This window comes from Oryzias latipes, chromosome 3 (assembly GCF_053564925.1).
Source record: "Oryzias latipes strain Hd-rR chromosome 3, Olatipes_Hd-rR_3.1".
NCBI classification, from domain to species: Eukaryota; Metazoa; Chordata; class Actinopteri; order Beloniformes; family Adrianichthyidae; genus Oryzias; species Oryzias latipes.
The window spans coordinates 5,222,035-5,230,891 of record NC_136239.1 but is presented as its reverse complement, the minus strand read 5'-3'; positions in this window follow the sequence as shown (position 1 = coordinate 5,230,891).

Sequence of the window (8,857 nt, the reverse complement as noted above, 5' to 3'; positions counted from 1 at the left end):
TTCTCCTTTTCTGTTAGAGGTAGATCTTTTTCAAGATTTGGATATTTAGTGCGAATGTCTCTTCCAAACATTAACATGGCTGGTGTTTCTCCTGACGCTCTGTGTGGTGTCGAACGATATGCCATTAATATTTTTGGAAGTTCTTCTTTCCATGTCTTTCCTTCACATTTGCTTGCCCTGAATGCTTTCTTTAGGTATCTGTGAAACCTCTCCACTTTACCATTGCTCTGTGGAAAATAAGGTGATGCTCTGATGTGCTTAATTCTACATGACTTCATAAATGACTCTAAAACCTGTCCTACATACTGCCTGCCATTGTCAGTAACAGCCTCTATGGGGATATCCAAATCTAGCAAATATCTTTGTCAGTTCTATAACTACAGTAGCTGAAGAAATGTCTGAGATAACAACAGCCTCTGGAAATGAAGTGTAGTTGTCTATCACAGTCAGTATGTACTGGTTTTGGATAGGACCTACCAGATCCATACCAATCTTAGTCCATGGTCTTGGTGGCAGTTCCAGTGGTTGGAGGAGTTGGTCTTCATGTAGTGGCTGGTTGAGAACACAGGCGGAGTAGTTTCTGATCATTCTTTCTACATCTAAGTCCATGATGGGCCAGTAGAATTTACTCCTTAGATATTGTTTGGAACGAACCACCCCTTGGTGAGTCTCGTGTCCAATCGACAGTGCTTTGCTTACCATCCTGTGTCCTCTTACTAGAAGTCCGTCATATGTACATAACTCTTTTGCACATCTGTTATATGGCTGCGGTTCCGCCGGAACTGGATTTGGCCATATTCCTGTCTCAATGATTTTATTTAGTTGTTTCAGTGTTTCATCCTCAGCTGTTTTCTGCTTTATGTCCTGAAGGTTCATAGCTTGTACTCCATGCATTGTCAATGACAAGACTTTGCCTACATATGTTTCCACATACTCGTTACACTCAGTCTCAGGTAAAGGAAGTCGTGAGAGTTAGTCAGCAACATTGGACTTTCCAACTATGTGTTCCATCTTGTAGTCGTATGGTTGTAGTCTTAAGCCAAGTCTCTGTATTCGTGGAGGTGTCAGCGTCGCTTTGTCTGGGTTGAACATGTAAATTAGAGGTTTGTGGTCTGTTTGCAAAGTAAACTTGCCTCCCCACAAGTAAGTTCTAAAATGTTCCACCGACCATACACAACCTATAACCTCACATTCTATTTGGGAGTAACGACCTTCAGTTGGAGTCAACGAACGACTTGCATATGCTACTGGCTTGTTCTGTCCATCTTGCTGAGTCTGTAGCAAAAACTGCGCCTAGTCCTACTGGGCTTGCATCACTAATGACTACTGTGGGTGCACCTAGTTTAAAGTATGCCAAGCATGGCTCACTCACCAACACTTCTTTCATTGCTTGGAATGAGCTCTCTGCTTCATTCATCCATTCCCACACTTGTCCTTTTCTAGTCAGCTTCCGTAGTGGTTCTGATAAGTTTGCATAGTTCGGTATGAATTTCATCAGAAATTCACAGGTGCCTAGGAACGAGCGTAGTAGCTGAACATTTTCAGGCCTGGGTGCTTTGGAAATGGCTTCAACCTTTCTTGGGTCTGGTTTGATTCCTTCCGCAGTGATCACGTGTCCAAGTTTCTCAATCTGCTGTAGTCCAAAAATGCACTCGTCTCTGTCGAGGGTTAAACCTCGGTCCTGAAGTCTCTGAAAGACTTGCCTTAGTCTCTGTTCAAGCTGCTCTTCACTCTCTGCAAAGACCACTACATCATAGTGATGTAGTGCAAACTGTGCCAGGCATTCCACATAACACGATGTCCATAGCCTTCTGGTAGGCTTCTGGTGCACTCGATAATCCAAAGGGAACTTTTCTGAAGCGGTAGCAACCTCTCTGTCTAATGAACATCGTCAGAGGTCTGGATTCTGGTGCCAAGTCCCACTGCCAAAACCCTTTCCTTGCATCTAACTTAGCGAACACTTTAGGTCCTTGAACTGCCTGTAAGATGCTATCGACTGTTGGTACTGGGTGTCTTTCCCTGATCACTACTCTGTTCACTTCTCTGAGGTCTACACATAGCCTCACTTCTTTTGTGTCTTTCTTTGGTACAATCAGGATATTTGAAACCCATTCTGATCCTTCATTCACCTTTTCTATTATACCTTGTTCAAGCATCTTATCTAGTTCCTGGTTTACAGCTTCTAGCATAGGATAAGGGACTCTCCTCAAACCCTGTGCTACAGGAGGGACTTTTTCATCAACTGTGACCTTATGACTGTAACCCTTAATCTGACTAAGTCCTTTAATGACTAGTGGGTATTCTTTAACGAGCTCGCTGAATCGTTGCGTCTGTTCTACAGTGTTCATTTTTCCCCCTGTGTTAAATATTTTTAACTCAAAAATTGCTCACATATATCTTGTCCATGATTATGTTGTTCTTCCATCTAATTTCTGCCTCAAAGTAACCCACACATTTAAGTGGAGTTGTCTGAGAATAAAATCTCTTTTTGGTTGGTTTCAGTTCTGTTTTAGTGGACATTATTCTCCTATAAAGATCCTTTCCAATGAAATTTCTGCCACTTCCTGTGTCTATGACCATTTTCAGCCATTGTCTATTTACCTTAATTGTCTCAGTGCCTTCAGAATTCACAGCATGGACAAACTCATCGGAATCAGAGTCAGAAGCATTCTGTACAACTGCTCTCACAGGTTTCCTGGATTTTATCTTTTCTTTCTCTCTATTCCTGTCTTTAGTTGTGGCGTGCGCGTTCTTTTTCTTTTTAAAACACATTCGCGCGTAATGTCCTGTTTTCTGACAGAAAAGACACATCGCTGTTTTTGCACCGCATTCATCTGCTGTGTGAGTGTTCATTCCACATCTGTGACACTGGGTGTCGCTGTCGGCTCGCTCTTGGCTGCCTTTTGTGTCACGCGCCGCTCCGGCTGCACATCCGCCATTTGCGCGTGCGCTTTTCTTAGTGAAATTCACTTGATTTTCCCTTGTTCTGTGACCAGAACTCTCAGTGAAAAGTTTAGATTCTGCCTGCGCTGCTTCAAAAGCTTGTGCAATTGACAATGCTTTGTCTAAACTCAGTCCATCTTCCTGTAATAACTTGTCGCGTAGCCGTTTCATCACGCATTTCTCCACTATCTGATCCCGAAGCATGTCATTCTCCACTGCCCCAAAGTCACATGACTTTGCCAGCTCTCTTAATGCATTAACAAACGCATCAACCGTTTCATCCGGGTACTGAGCTCGGAGCCGGAACTTGTGTCGCTCCAAAACTATATTTCTCCGTGGAGTAAAATACGCGTCTAGCGCAGCAACAGTCTGAGCATGCGTACCTTTGTCTCCAGGAAGATTGGCGAAAATCCTCTGAGTTGGCGCTCCAATGCAATGCAACAGTGTGGCTCTTCTTACCGAATCTTGTGCATTAATCGTACCACTGGCAACTTCGGAAAATCTATAGGAGTCCATCCATAGGTTATATTCCGTGAATAAATCTGATGCCCAAGGTTCAGCGGAACCGGCGGGGCTAGCTGAGCATAGCTTGGTCCTTGTGCAGCTCATGCAGATCCTTTGTGCTGCTCGTCAGACGACACTGCTGAATTTCTTTTCTTTCTTCCTTGGCTGGGACGTAAAATCCTAGTCGTCCTTCTTCGTCAAGGGATCCTTTGAAAAATAATCCTCGTCTCCAAAAATGTTGTGTTGTCCAAATAAACAGTCATTAGTTTAATTTTATCTTGTTTTATTTGACACACCTTTCATTCAATCTTCCAGCTTCCTCGTCTCCTGTCCTTCTGTCCTTTCCCGCTCTCTCTATTAGTCTATCTCACGATAATTCAGGAACTTAACTATACTACAAGGGTGTCGTCTTCAGGACTGGTGGTTTGTCGTTAGTGTGTGGGCATAAACATATGTAGGCCTTTACTGGACTAAAAGATATCCAAATTAAACTCAACTGAAGACTGCAAGTGTCTCAGAATGAGTACCCCCACCCCCCACAAACAGTGGACTGGGAGTATGGTTTATAGTTCTGCATGTATAGTTTTTCCATGTTTAAACCTGAATATTCGTGCAATTTGGAGGATTGTTCACATTCCTTATTGGTTGTTCCTGATAATATCCTTACAGAACAAGAAAAAAAGTATTTGATTCCTTGCTGATTTTGTAGTTTTATCTGCATAAATAGAAATTGACAGTCTGTCATCCTGACGTAAGTTTCATTTGAACAGTGAGACAGGAAATCCCCTTTAGGGTGGGGCTCCAGACCAGATCACACCTGGTGGGGTTTCCACAATCATGAGAACAGAGAAAACAACACGGCAGGAGTTAGTTGATGATCTCAAAGCAGCTAAACCACAGTCACCAGGAAAACCATTGGTCAGACTTTACACCATAACGGTTTCACATCTTGCGGTGCTGGCAAAGTGCACCTGCTTAAAAAGACACATATCCAGACCCACCTGAAGTTTGCCAATGAACACCTTCATGATTTAGAGCAGGGCTGGCCAACCCTGGTCCTCAAGATCCACAATCCTGCCTGCCTTCCAGTCCTCACTGACCAGCTTCCTGCTGATGAGCTGACTCAGGTGATTCCATATGGAGAGAAATTAGACTCAGTCGGATTTGTGCGTGCGTAATTCTTGATTTGTGCGTAAATTAGGATTTGTGTATGCATATTCTTGCTTTGTGCGTGCGTAAAATAGGATTTGTGCATAAATTTGGATTTGTGCGTGATTTGTTACTCATAATACGTTTTGTGTATAAGTTAAAAAAATATAAAATGAAAAAAATACAAAATGCAATTTACGTATGCACAAATTAAGATTACAACAGCTTGAAACTACTTACACACACACATCTTTAAAAAACACGCACGAATCCCTTGTTACGCACACACGAAGCCAAAGTTACGCACGGATCTACGGTGAGACTGTTTTCACGTCTCACAAATTCGTCCGTAAGTGCTGTGTTTATTTATGCACGTTTATTTATGCATAAATCCTAATTTACGCACGCACAAAGCTAGAATATGCATACACAAATCCTAATTTACGCACAAATCAAGAATTACGCACGCACAAATCCGACTGAGTCTAATTTCTCTCCATAATTCCACATCCTGATTGACTGAACACACCTGATTTAGGTAGTCAGCATCAAGCAGTGAAAAGAGAGCTGGAAATCGGGCAGGGTTGAGGCTCTTGAGAATCAGGGTTGGCCGGCCCGGATTCAGACAGACATTGGGAGAGGGTGCTGTGGTCAGATGAGACCAATATGGAGCTCTTTGTCATTAACTCAACCTGTCCTATTTAGAGGAAGAGAAATGCTTCCTATGACCATAAGAACACCATCCCTACTGTCAAGCATGGAGGTGGAAACACTATGGTTTGCCATGTGGATGGGAGGATGGATGAACCTCTTTCCCTCCACCAGGAGGCTTAAATGGGTGGTGGATGGGTCTTCCAACAGGACAACGACCCAAAACATACAGTCAAAACAACGAAGTTATTTAACCAAATAAAAAATTCTAAAAAATAGCTTAAACTATGAACTTGGTCTGCTTTTCTTAAACTAAAAATGTGCCGGTTTTGCCTTAATACGGCAAAGTCATCAATCAAATTCTCATATGTTAGTGTCTCAGCTGTTGTGTGGTTTATGGTTCTAACTACCAAACCAGATAGCCGATCTTGATCCATGGATGATCTTAGGAACATTTTGATCATCTTTTTTATCCTTCCAGCTAATTCTTTCCAAGTCTTCATGCAGTGGATATGATCTATTGTCATGTGAGGTGATCAAAGAACTGGCATGCTTCCAGACATTAAATCCAGGGTTTGTTAAACTCATTTTCTTTCTGGAAAATAAATTTGCAGCATAAAACACAGAAGCCTATTATTTTTTTTCGAGTACACAAACCATGTTCTATTCACCTCTTCTTCACTAACTACAGTGTATTTGAAGTCCTGCTGATGGTAGCTTCCTCCATCATTGTCATTCCTGGGAAAAACAAATGTGGATAGAACCTCAATTCCTCCTCTGGAAACCAGATGTGTTGGATTCCTGTCAGTCATGGATAAGGGGCAGTTAGTGGGTCAGAGGGCAGTTCTTCATCCACTGAAGCCGCTGTAATGGATGAAAGATATGTTTCTGTGTTTAAAATCCTAAAAAAAGGCACTTATATTGTCAATAAATAAGTGTTTGCAGGATTTGTTGAGCAGTATGGATTGTCATACATTTTATGAAATTATGTACACACTGTAACTGACTATGAAAATATTTACCATATCTACTACACTAGTAATTTAAATGACTTCTCCTCTTCCTCATATAATCTATTATTAGGGTGATGGGGGGTTCAGCCTGCGATGCACCTGGGGGGAGGAGCTAGTTGGCAGTGGCCCCCCTCCCATGGTTGCCGTATGGAATAGGCCCCCCCTCTCGGTTTTAATTGCGCCTTAGACATGTAGGAGCCTTGGTAGGGGGGTGCTTGGACATCACTGCCAGCATGCAGCAGATGTCCTTTAGTGCCCTACCCGCCAATTTTAACTGCACCCCCTTAGCGCACACACCCTTTACTCCTCAAATATACACTCCAACACAAACACGCACACACACACCCTCACAAACACACACACACATGCATTTCACAAGGAAGGTGGGACCTGAGACCATTTGACCCTACCTCATCCCTGGTAGGGGGTACTGGGCCCTTGGCAACGGCGGCCGTGTTCCTTGGGTGCTGGCTTCTCGGGCCCGGCAGTCCTCTCTCCACGCAGAGAGAAGGATCCCTGAGTTCTCTGGCAAGACCAAGAGCCGGGGATCACATCACATCTGAGCCTGGGGGTGTCTGAGTCCCTGTGGTGTGGGTTCTGGTCCTTGCCCCTGAGCGCTGGGCCTTGCCAAATTTCCAACTGTGGGTGAACCTGGTTGGGCCATTCTTACAACACTTCCTGTGGACCCCCTCTTCCCCTGGGGGTCCTCCTCCTGGGCGGGGATGGCTGGCCCCTCCCCTCCTCTCTCCTGGACCAACCCTGGGCCGGATGGGTGGCTGCCTGGAGTGCTGGGCGGGTCTCCCTTGGGGGGTCCTGGCTCGTACTTGGGGTTGGGGTGGGAGGATGCCCAGAACTTCTGGGTGGTGGTGGGGTGCTCGTCTGGGGCTGTGGGCGGTCTTCTGGGGTGGGGTCCCGCGTTGGGCCCTCCCTGCGCGGCGGGGGGGGGCTGCTCTCCTTGTTGGGCTGGAGCTGCGCTCTCTGTCCCCCCCATGCCTCCCTTCTCTCTGGCTTTGGGGGCCCCAGTGGTGGTCCTGCTGGCCCTGGCCTGGGTGATGGATGTGGTCGCCTGTGGGGCGGTTGAACTCTATTTGCTACCGTGTGGGCGTTGGGGGGTTCTAGCTGCCACTGCTGCTGCGGCGGGGTCTCTGTATGGGGATGACTGGCACTCTCCTTCCATTTTACATTCCATCATGCATTTTAGAGGAACATAAACACTCACTTGAGCACAGGTGTTAGCTCACCTTTGCACTAATATTTTGTGTGATGGAATGAAATATCTCACACTAGTTGGTTTGAATGCATAGGTATGCGTGTGTGAACAATATCTGTAGTGTGTACATGTGTGTGGACAGGCCGCAGCATTGTGCAGCAAAGCATGGCCTGGTTCAGATGTTGCTATTAAAAAAGATATGTCTATATGATTATTATTAAGATATAGCTGCCTGTGTTATTGCTTATTCTCGATTTTCTCTTGTTTTTATGCTGTACAGTTCTTTGGTCAACTGAGGTTGTTAGTAGTGCTGTATAAAGAAACTTAAAATAAATTAATTACGATACGATTGAGTAAATGTTGTAACTGAAGGTAAATAAGGTTTGTGCTTTAAATTACAGTGCCACATTACTATTATTATTATTATTATTATTGTTAGAGAGATAAGTGGTAAGTAAGAGAGAAGTTTAGTGACACGTCTTTAATTTTTTCCCCCCAAAATTCTTTTAGAAGTTTCCCCGGGTTATCTAAACAGAGGACCAATGCAAGACCCCAATTACGAATGACCAATAAAAGGCTCTGCAGCAAAACTTCATCCGTCCAGTTCTGCCTTTTGCCGAGTGCCTCGGAAAAAACTCCTAATCCCTCAGAGGAGCTCATGCTTTCACAGGCTGGGTTGGGAAAAAGAACGATCAATATTCCATAATAATCCATAAGCAGGTACTTTACCTCACATCAAACTACTAAAAGTGGATTTAGGTACAGGTGGGGGAAAAAATGTTTGATTAAAGTGTTTACTACTGGCACCCACGGGTCACAGACCTTCTGTGTGAGGTGTACCCCAAAATGAGTCAACTGGAAGGGGCAGGGATGCTTTACAAAGCCATGGGTAAAACTTTGTTGTCTCTTTTCAAATGTATCTCAGTTTGAATTGATTTAGTTACTGATGAAGTTATGTTTGAGAATTTTTCTCGGAACAAAGAGCTGATGATTTTTAATGTTGATGGAAACAGGAGGATTAGGCCAACGAAAACTCATCCTTGTACCACCTGACAATGAGGGATACACTGGGACCTGCATTATCAGGACAGGAAAGTCTTGGCTATCCTGCACACTCTTGACACTACTGCCCATGTCTGCTCCAGAGTTCCAGGCAATGCCAAATGCACGGTGTCTCTCATGTCAGAGCTATGTGCCACTGCAGCTCCTGGGGCTGCATGTCAAGGAATGTAGGATCAATAATGAGGTATGGCTGTCAGAGTAAAATATACAATCTGAAATCGAGCCTTTCTTTTGATGTTTGTTTGTATCACAACGAACATATCCTATGTTCTAGTCATTGACCCACTTCAAGTCAATGGAGCAGCATTCTTAGCAAAGATTTCCA